The 12032-nt window shown below is 34.9% G+C and overlaps 1 pseudogene; it reads right to left on the bottom strand.

The window, feature by feature from the left end:
- Positions 1–402: 402 nt before the first annotated feature.
- LOC100617245 (heat shock cognate 71 kDa protein-like) lies at positions 403–2817 on the bottom strand (annotated as a pseudogene).
- Positions 2818–12032: the final 9215 nt, after the last annotated feature.

Below are 12032 nucleotides of genomic sequence, written 5' to 3'. Positions count from 1 at the left end.
TTGGCCACCAATTTTAAGTAGATTTAATTTTCCTGGACAAGAATTGCATTTCTGCATTTCTACTTATGATAAACTGATAAAATACAATACAGGTCACTTCTGTCCCTCTGTATACATTCAAGCACTCAGAATGCCAAAATTTTATACTTCCCTGGCTACTAATTTGGGTCATTCAATTTTTGGAAAAATGTATGGAATGCTTTTTCTTCTGGTGCATTTATTTGGTCTGTCCAATGGTGGTTTCTCAAAAATCACCTCTAAATGAGACTGCTCCTTCCCCTGGGAATTCACCAGACATTCTTCCTGACATGCCTCCTGCATTTTGGTACAGCTTAGTAATAATGATGGAGTTGCAGACCTTCTTTAATTTTTTCTACTAATGTTCACATTCATCTCATCAATCTAGTTCTTATCCAGCCAGTTAATTATTTCATTATCTTTGTCAAGGATCTTCTGTTTGTCTTCATCACCAATTTTATCTTGGAGTTTCTTATCCTCTAAGGTAGCCTTCATGTGAATGCATAATGCTAAAGATTATTCTTGAAAGACACTGTGTCTCTCTGCTTCTTTTATACAGTCTTGTATTTATTTCTCAGTCTCCTGGACTATAATGTTCATAGTTTTCTTTGCTCAAATAACCTTTGTCATTGGCAAATATGATCTTATGTTCCTTGCCTGTAGAGTCTCTTATCTACCAAAGAAACACCGAGAATGCCATTTGCATCAATGTCCAATGTTATTTCAATCTGAGGAACATTCCTGAAGGAAGAAGTTGAGCATTAGCAGAAAGAATTGAAAGTCTTTAACCCCATCATTTTTTAAGCTGGGAGCTCAACCTTGCCAAACAGTTTGTTACCTTTTGTTGTCCTTTGTCATTGCTCTCCCACTTTCAGAAACTTAAATACGTATGGCACACTCTACTAGTAGATAGTAAGATCTCTGTCTGCTTGGGAGGGGGGAATGTAGTACTGCATTTCATAAGAATGGTCATAACTCCACCAATAATTTAAATTCCAAGGGAAAGAGGAGTGACATCAAACAGTAGCAAGTCTTGCATATTCTCAGATGTATCTCCAGACAAGATGATAGCCTGGACAGTGTGAAGATTAAATTAACTCTCCCCTGCCCATTTTTAGATTTAATCTCTAGAAACCTATACACCCCACTTACATTTGAGTGGGGGAGGTCTGTGACTCATGTGTGTGATAGTGGGTGACGAATCAGAATCAACTGACTGCCACCTAAGCAAAGCTTTAGATGTAATTGGTACATGTAAAATGAAAGGAAGTCACAGGAAGTGACAAAAAGGAATCGTCTTTAAAAATACCAACAATTCCTGTGAAACGGTCTTTAGGTTGGTCTTTTGTCTTCAACTTGACCTTGGAGGAGCTCTGACTGAGGACCTTGTACTGATTCTATTTTTCTTAGAACTACCATGTGGGGTGAGTGAAAAGGGATGACTCCTTTCCTGGATTTTCTGAAGGGACTAGCATTAGGAGAGGCCTGCCCTCTTGAGAGAGGCTTCCTGCATCCCTAGATCCTTGGCTCAAGGCTGAGGCCCTTCCAACTAAGTACTAATTAGCCCTTCCTGGGTTGATCTAGGGATAAGAGCAAAATACTTATGGTGTAGGTTAGATATCTTATTCTATCCTGTCTCTGATTTTCTTACTTTCACTCATTCTATATTTTATAAATAAATTGCTAAAAAAAATCATTTTGGAATTGATTAAATTTCTGGTGACCCTACTCCTAAATAATCCAGTCCAACCTTTTATATTAACCCTTTACATTTCTGGCCCTTACAAAAGCTGCATCATAGGTAACAGCCTTATCAGAATTGCTATTCTTGTTGAGCTTCTTGCCACTAAAGAAGTCCTGCAAATGTTTCTGGATTTGGGGGATCCAAGTGAAACCACCCACCAGAACAATGTCATAAATCTTTTTTTTTTTTTAATAGAGCTTGGCGCCTCTTAGAGCCTTCCCCAGAGTGTTCATTGTGTCACAGAAGAGGTCAGCATTCAGGTCTTCAAAATTGGCCTGGGTGATAGAGATAAAGAAGTCAATACCTTCATAGAGGGACTCAATCTCAATACTGACCTGTATACTAGAAAAGAGGGCGTGCTTTATGGATTCACAAGTGGTGTGTATATGGTAGACAGCCCTCTTGTTCTCAGTGATTATCTTCTTGTGCTTTAACTTGAACTCAGCAATGAAATGGTTGGCCATGTGACTGCCAAAGTCCTCCCCACTCACATGAATGTCCTGAGCTATAGACTTGACTTCAAAGATGCCATCTTCAATGGTGAGAATGGAAAAATTAGAAGTACCACATCCAACTCAAAGATCCAACACATTTCTCTTGGCTTTTTGTCCAAGTTGATTCATTGATGATTCAGAGTACATTGAGACCAGGAATTGTTCCAGCACCTTTGGTAGCCTGATATTGGGAATCATTGATAGGATGATACTGTGATGATAGCATTTGTGACAGTCTTCCCAAGGTAAGCCTCAGCAATTTCTTCCTTCTTGGTCAAGACCATAGAAACTACTTCTTCTGTATAGAACCTGTTGGTCTCCCCTTTGTACTCTTTGTACTCTGCTTGGAGTTGGGCCTACCTGCATCATTCACTATCATGAAATAGCAGTGTTCGAGTCTGACTGCACAACTGCATTATCAAATCTGCTACCAGTCAGATGATTGGCATCAAAAGCTGTATTAATGGAGGCCATTGCAACTTGATTCTTTGCAGCATTATTGATTAAACGTTTTGTGTTGGTTAAGGTTACATAGCATGAAGTGGTCCTCTTTCCATGGTCATTATATTGGTGATTCTATTTTGAAAAGAAAATACTTGCTTTTAATGGGTAAAGTCAGCTGACTGAATATAGCTGGAATTGTCAACATTAAGATAAAAACTAGTTTAAAAACAAGAATTTGTTTGTTCAGTCATTTAGTTGTATCTGACTGACTGTTTATGATCCTATGGATCATGGGGTTTTCTTGGAAAGGATATTGGAATATTTTGCCATTTCCTTTTTGAGTGGATCCTTTTGTCAGGCAATCAAAGAGTAAGTAACTTATCCAAGATCACATAGCTAGAAAGTGTCTGAGGTCACATTTGAACTCAGGTCTTTTTAAGTCTAGACCTAGAACTCTATTCACTGAGCCACTTAGCTGCCTCCTAAGAACAAAAAATTATATAGAGAAAAAAGATATAGCATTATTCATGTCAAGAGGGTTGGTATTTACTTCTGAATCTCTGAGCCACATTTCTCTGAGGCAATGGGTAGAGTTGTTCCTACCATTCTAAAAAGGACTATTTTGGTTCTGTGTGGTCATTTTAAGGTTCACATGGTGACTTCTTGCATCTGGAAGATCTGCCTCTTATTTGAACTGAAGTTGGAGTCCTCCAAATCAGAGGGGCTTCACAAGGAGCATAAATTGGAGTAGAAAAAGAAAGCATTTCTTCTTGTCTCAGAATCAAGGACAGAGTAGGTGGCTAAGATAGCACTGGCATGCCTGTGCCTTGGCTGTGAAGTTGGCTTAGGGGGAAGCAACTAGGAGAGTGCCAGCACAGGTGGTCTGGCTTGGAACTGGATAGAGAAGCATTAACTCATGCAGTCTGGCTTGAGCCTAGCTGAGGGGAGCACCAAAAGTCTGGTTCAGAATTGGTGGGGAGGAGGCTGCTAAGGGAATGACAGGCCACAAGTAACTAATGCCTTTTCTTTAGCTGGACTGCTTTTTATTATTTAACAAATAATAATAAATTAAGATACATTCTTCAGAGAATCTTAATCATAACAGAGGGAATACATGCTTCCTCTCTCTTCACTGACATAAACCAAAAGCCATTTGTTTTGAGAAGGTAATAAGATACTCTAACCATTTGTTTAGTGATCCCCCCCCTTCTTTAGAGACTTTGTATTGTTAAGTATTCACATCCAAATACCATTGATATTATGTTAATACTATCTTGTTTGCATTAGTGTCTTTATGAGGAATAATTCTCAGCTAATATGTAACATTTTACTTGTAAATACTAAACCAGAAATAACTGTCTAGATTACCCTTTAGGAAGTATAAACACTACTAGACTGTGTTTGACACTTTAACATGCCTGAAGTCACTGTGAGTCTAGGATACCATTTTTCTTTTAATTGGTGACACATAATAAAGCTTTGATTCTAGTAGATCTTGCCCTAGACACACTGAGGCTCTCTTCTCACACTTTGAAGGAATAATTTTGTGTTTGTATCTTTATGATTAATGTTAAGAATTATGTTCTCCATTAATACAACTTCTTCCTAATGGGTTTCTCCCAAAGTTCATATGCTTGCCAGTCCTCATAAAATATCTTTTTTTTATCTCTTTTAATGTCTATTTATTCAATGGGCTTCAGCTTGCCAAGAGTCCTACTGACCACTACCAAAAACAGTCCAAGGCGATAGAGTTGACCTTTGACAAATCTATTAGAAGATGCAATGATAGAGTTTTTTTTAATTTCCATTCTTTTTTTTTAAATTAAAACAAATAAAATAAAGTACTGGTTAATCTAATAAAAAAAAGAAAGAAGAGAATCAAATTAGCAGTATCAAAAACAAAAAGGGTAATCTTACCTCTAATGAAGAGGAAATTAAGGCAATTATTAAGAGGTATTTTGCCCAATTATATGGCAATAAATATGATAACCTAGGTGAATTGGGCAATTATTGACAAAAATATAAATTGCCTAGATCAACAAAAGAGGAAATAGAATACTTAAATAATCCCATCTCAGAAAAAGAAATTGAATAATTTATTGAGGAACTCCCTAAATTTTTTTTTATTAAATTTGTATTGTCATGCAAAAGACTTCCTTTTTGGTCATCATTGTAAGAGCAAAGTTATACAAAACCTAAACCTCAAAATAAATTGTAAGTACACTCATGTGAAAGATGACTCCAACAGTTTTTTTTCCCTCTGGAGGTGGGTAACATTCCCCATTTTAAGTATTTCAGGATTGTCCCAGATCATTGCATTGCTGAGAACAGCCAAGTTTTCACAGATGATCATCATAACATATTGCTGTTATTATGTATAATGTTCTCCCAGTTCTGTTTATTTCACTTTGCATCAGTTACTGCAGATCTTTTCAGCTTTTTCTGAAATCATCTTGGTTATCATTTCTTATAGCACAATTCCAGCACCAACATGTAACATAATTTGTTCAGCTTTTCCCCGATCAACGGATAGAGATTTTTTTCAAAGTGATATTTTATAATTAACATTTCATTCTTGCCTTTTTTATAACCCTACAATTATTTCTCAATATACCATTGCTCTATTCACTCAATGAATATTTCCTTATAACACTGTAAACCTAACAATCATTGCAATGGTACAGTTAAGCCAAACCAACCAATCTATGTATGTGTCCATCATGTGCAATATTACGTATTCATGGTTCTCTACATCTCTAAAGCAAAGAAGAAGGTACATTTTTTCATCTTACTAATGGATCAAGACTGATTATTACAACCAGATGCAGTTGAGTTTCTTTTTAGTATTATGTTCATTTACATAATTGTCATCCTTGTGGATATTATTCTGCATTCTTTATTCTGTGTTTATTTGAATTCTTTAAATTTATTACTTATTCACTCTGCAGTAATATTTCATATTATCATATTCATTGTTCAACTTAGTTATAAATCATAATCTGTTGAGCCATCCCTGAATTGATGGGCATTGATTTTGCTCCCAGTATTTTTTTTTATCCTGCTGAAATAATACTGCTTTGAATATTTTGGTATACATAGAGAACTTTCTTTCTATCTCAAAATTCTTTGAAGATATAAGATACTGAGTTTATGTTAATGCCCCTTCCAAAGTATAGTTCCCAAAAGTGAACAAAACATTCTGGCTCACAGAGACTCTGAATTAGAAGGAACTTGAATAAAGATTCTGTCTACAATAGATCTACACAATGTTCACCTGGCATTCATTTAGAGACCTCCAATGAGGAGAGACTTACTACCTTGCCTACTCGAGGCATCCTATTCTACTTCTGGCCTGCTCTAATTTTTAAGAATCTTTTGCTCCCCTTTAAAAATCAAATCTAAGTCTGTCACTTTGCAATTTCCACACTTTGCTCCTGCTTCAAAATACTGGAATGAAGCTGAATGACTCTAATTTCTTCCTAAATGTGTCATTAATCTTTCCTAAAAGAAAGGTCTCAAAAATCATCCCCCTCTACCTAAGGTTTTTGGGGGATTCCTTGTTGCCCACTGATAAAATGGAAATACAAAGTATTCAACTTGGCATTTAAAGTCCTTCATAGTCTGGGTTCAGCCTAGCTTTCTGGATTTTTTTCATATTTTCTACACACGCTCTACTTCCTGTCCAAATTGGCCCATTTTCTTTTACCCAAAGTAGGCATTCAATCTCTCACAACATCACATCACTGTGGTTTTATTCGGGGTGATCCTGTGCTTGGAATTCACTTTCTCCTCATTTCTCCCTATTACTTAGAATCCTTTATTTCCTTAAATGAGGACTGAGATATCACCTTGAACATGAAAGATTTTCAGATTTCAAATTGCCTTGTATTATTTATGTATTTACCATCCCAAGACAATGTAAATTCTTGGAGGAACTGTTTTTCATTTTGTTTATGCCCCTAGTACCTAGGACAGTGCTATGCACATATTATGTGCCTAATGTTTCTCAAACTGAAATGAAATAATCACATTTTCATGTGACCATCCTTTAAATATTTTTAAAAAGGTTATCCTCCCATATTTCTACACTAATTCTTCTCCCTTTGTTAAACATTTTTGCATCCTTTACTTAACCTTCATTTGGCAAGAAAAATTTGAATTTAATCTGACTGAATAACAAAAGCATCTCAATATCATTTTACATATGTTATTTCATGTGATCATTACAACAATCCTGTGAAAGAGGTGAATTTTTATTACTACCATTTTATAGCTGCACAAACGGCATCTAAGAGCAATGAAATGTCTTGCCCAGGGTTACAATAAAGCCAATAAATGACTGAGGTAGGATTTGAACTCAGGTCTTCCTGACTTTTAAATTCAGCATTCTATTCCATGTGCCACCATGCTACCTCTTTCATCTCCTTTGTTAGCCAGATTTCACAACACTAAACTGTTATACAAAAGGGTTGTGCAGGTGCCTGTCAGGAACTTGCCATCTCACTTCTTCCTGGGGAGGAAAGGTCCCCAATCCTCGCTCCTAGCACATTCACTGGGAACAAATTCCACTGCTTTCTTTCTCATTCCAGGAAACATAATGTGTAGTATACATAATCTTTAACTCATGGTAAGTTTTTTGGGTCTAAAGGTAAACAATATACTTCATTTCATTCAGTCTTTCACCTCCTGTTATACTTTGGAACACCAGGACAAGGCCATGCAAATTGTTTCGAAGTCTGATGAGCCTTGACAAACTAACAAGAGAGCTAACATTAGAGGAGAAAGAAGAGCAGAGCTATTGACTTCTATAGTCATTCCAGCCAGCATGGAATGACAAATCCCTGTACTCCTCACACAACAGACTTTTTCTGAACATTTTTTATGTATGTTAATTTTATTTTCCTTACTAGATTTTAAACATCCTGAGGGCAGGGATCATGTCTTATTTACCTATAGATTCCCTTAACATCTATCACCATGCCTTTATATGTAGTAAAGGATCAATAAACATTACCTTAAATGAGTAGCTATTTTAAAATCTGTAGATAAAATGTTAAGCTACTGAGATTTATTTGCATATGTAAATGTTTCTTTAGAATTCCCTTCATATGACTTTACAATGAATAAACTAAGCACTATATCCGGTTCAATGTTGCACAGTAAAGTGCAAACGTAACATCAAGAAAACAGCTTCATTATAAATTGCCTGCAACTTTTAATTACAATTTGTTTATACATTATTGCATTGATTTTGCAAATGGCAATTATGGCAAATGGCACAAAACAATCTCTCTCCACCAATGTTAATGGAGGAACAGGCTATTTCCTGAGGGTTGGTTACTGGATCTAAAGGCATAATTGATTTGGAGGACTTGCAAAAACTCTGGCAGCAAATGTTTAACACTAAGAGGAAAATAGTACTATCTCAAGCAATTTCTTCCCTGTTGCTCTATAATCATGCTCTTAGTGGCTTTCAGTGGAGTATCTTGGAGCAATTTTCAAACATCTATTATGAATCTATTTTAAAAAATGGGAGGGAACATGAGGGACTGAGTACTAGAGCAAGGTAAATATATCATACCTCTCTGTTTCTCTTTTGGCACGGGATGTGAACATGAACCTATTTAAAGATAACATATTCCTCGTTATTCTCTAACCCTGATTACTCCTCTTTTCACACTTCCAGGATAGGAGGAGGAGTCAACAAAATCTTTGCTCCCTTACTGTGGTTTCATCTGAAGCCATCACTAAGCATCCTCCCCTCTGAGGTTCTATCCATTTACTTATATCATCATTCTGTCAAGATCCTTACTGCTATCAATTATTGCCTTGAAGTCAACTCACTCCCTTTCACTTCCTTTCTCGAGGAGTTTGATTTCACAATTGTCCTTCCTATCCTACTGTCCTTGGTAATTTTCACATTAATGTTATTACTTTGAGAAATATGACTTTCTGGTCCATCAGCATTTAAGCTCTACTGTCATTTAAGAGTCACTCACAAGGGTGGTCACACTTTAAACCTCAAAATTACTCCCAAATGATTTGACTTTCAACTCTCATATGTAGATATTTCTTTCTCTCTGTTCAACATTTTCTGTACTACCATTTATTCCTTTGCTCTATTCTACCTAAACCTATTTTTCACTTTCACCATTATCCCTAGTCCCTTTATCCCAGTTATAATTATCCCAGTTCATCTCTTTTCTTATATTAAGAATGTGTACTCTTAATATATAAACCAACATAAATCATCAGCATTTCTATATATTTACAACAAAATTCAGCAACAGGAGTTAGAAAGAAAAACTCCATTTAAAATCACTCTAGACAATATCAAATATTTAGGAATTTATATACCAAGACAAACACAGAAATTATATAAACACAATTACAAAACACTTTTCACACATTTAAAAATAGATTTAAATAACTGGAAAAAACATTAATTGCTACTGGGTAGGACGAGCTAACAAATTGAAAATGACAATCCTACCCAAATTAATCTACTTATTCAATGCCATACTTATCCAACTACCAAAAACTTTTTTATAGAATTAGAAAAAAAATATGACAAAGTTGATTTGAAAGAACAAGACATCAAGAACATCAAGGGAAATGATGAAAAAAATGTGAAGGATAGGGGCATAGCAATATCAGGTCTTAAACTATTATGGAGTTATTTATTATTATATTACTCAACAATATTACTATTATAAAGCAGTGGTCATCAAAACAATATGGTACTCACTAAGAGACAGAAGGGAGGATCAATGAAATAGACTGGGGGTTAATGACCTCAGCAAGCTAGTGTTAGATAAACCCAAAGATCTCAGTTTTGGGGACAAGAACTTGCTATTTGACAAAAACTGCTAGGAAAATTGGAAAAGAACATGGGAAAAATTAGACTTAGGTCAATATTTTCCACCCTATACCAAGATAAATAAATACCAGAATGGGTAACTTATTATTCCCCCCCACCCCCTACTCTCCAACTAATCATAATTATAAATCCATCTTTCAAAAGATAGAGGAACTAGTGAGGAAAGCTGCTATTTGTATATGATTCTCACCAATAAGAAGGAATTGATTCCGGAAATAGAAATGGCATAATTCTTGCCATGAATTGAGTACTATATCTTATATTTGTGATGATGAAGGAAAGAAAAGCCATGCATCATCTGTTGTATTCTAAATTTTTAGAGGGAATACTTCGAAATGCTTAGGAAAGATCAGGAGATGTCTTTTCAGGAGAGAGAAAATTCTGAAGACTGAAAGAAATAATTGAGTGGAAAAAAATGGAAAGTTCTCTAAAGGGATAAGTATGGGTCCTCAAATATCTCAATAATAGGCTTAGATTTTCAAAATCTACAGAATATGGAACAAAGGCTAATGATGGAAGCAAAGTATGACAAGATTGAGTAAGAATAATGTCATGAAGATAATCTCAGAATCAGATAATGCTGATAAAATACATAACAAGAAATCTATATTATTATAAATACAATATTCATGAAAAAGAGGGGTGTCTAAGAAGGAACAGGATCATAGCCTGGAATTGATGGGGAAAACTTATAACTGATTAAGAGAAAAGAAAACTATTCAACTGCAATTTTTAACTTTTCTATTCCAATAAAAGTTAAGTTTGGAATGTAAAGGATAAATAAAAAGATTCAAATACAAAGAAAGATAATAAGAAACTATTTAGCTACCTGTCATATGCCACTGTTCCCAGACAATACATATCCTAAGTAAGTGAAAGAATTGAGAGATGTGATTGCTGGGCCATTTGCTGTCTGTGATTCCTGAAAGATTGTGAGGAAAAGGTGAGGTACCATAGGACCAGAAAAAGAAAAATGTTGTTCTTATTTTTGAAAATGGGAAGAGAATATAGTCTGCAAACTGTTAGCAAGATAGTATGACTGATTTCTGGTGAAATTCTAAAACATTATCATAGGAATGGTTACTAGCATATAAAACATTATGTAAATATTAGCTATTATACTTATAATTATTATTATTACTGAAAGTTTATAAAAGGAAGTGGTGATTACCAAGAATCATCATGACTTCAGGCTGGTTGACAAGAGTTGTTAACTATAATTTACTCATATTTTAGCAAGGCTTTTGACAAAGTCTATCATGTTTTTTTTGTATGTTGGATGGAGTGATGTGGACTAGATGAGAATAAAATTATATAGATTTTGAATTTGTTGAGTCATTAATGGTTTGAAATTAACTTGCAATGAAGTTTCTAGCAAAATTTCCCAAAGGATCTGTCCTTGGTCTTATGTTGCTTAACATTATTTTAAAAATCATTAATGTTAAGGTATAGAGGACACATTTATCAATTTTGCAGAAGTTATAAAGCTATTAGAGATAACACTTTGGATGTATGATCCAGAATCAAGACCGAGTACAGAGTCAGAACCTAATAGTATCTTGACAAACTAGAATATTAGGCCAATATTAATTATATTGCATTTAATGGAGATAAAAATAAATTCATATATTTGAGTTGAAAAAATCAACTTGACAACTTCAAGATGGGAGTGGCATGGTTAAGTTCATGTAAATTAGGTGATCTTTACATATTTGTGTTATGGAACCCTACTCTAGTGAAATCTGTGAAATCAAACAATGTCAAAATACTGCTTTCATATGCAAAAAATACAAAGGATTACAAAACAAGCTAATTATATTATAAAAATGTGGTTATTAAAATATTAAATAGGTTTGTGATCTTTAAGTTTAGAAGCTATCTATCTAAGGAATTTGACTAGCCTATGTCCAATGTCTCTGCCAGTTCTAGATTTATAATCATATTATCTCAAAAAACTGAATTTTAGTTTAATAGTAACTCAAATATATCTTCAGTATAACTTAACAGAGCCATTTGACATTTTAAGCAGCATCATATGAGCCTGATTATCCAAGAGTAGGGAGGTTACAGATCCTTTGTACTCTGACATGGCCAAGTCACATCTGGACTGCCATGTCAAGTTCTGGGTGTCATATTTTAGGAAAGGAATTCATCAGTTAACAAGTGTCCTGAGGAGAGAGATTAGGATAGTGACTAGCATTAAGATGATTCATTTGAAGACAAGTTGAAGCAGCTAGAACTACTTATCATGATGATAATAAGACTTATTACAGGACATAATACTCTTAATGCTGATGAAATTTTAATATGTGGAGTAAGCGTTATATATTATCTGGTTCCACAAGATACAACTCAAAGCAGGGAGTGAAAATCTCAGGGATATATGTATATGTATATGTATAATAAGTGTTGGTCAGTCCTAGCTAGGAATATCCACCACCACCCTCCCCCT

The sequence above is a fragment of the Monodelphis domestica genome, chromosome 2, assembly GCF_027887165.1.
Source record: "Monodelphis domestica isolate mMonDom1 chromosome 2, mMonDom1.pri, whole genome shotgun sequence".
Lineage (NCBI taxonomy): Eukaryota > Metazoa > Chordata > Mammalia > Didelphimorphia > Didelphidae > Monodelphis > Monodelphis domestica.
This window is presented reverse-complemented; position numbering and strand designations above follow the sequence as displayed.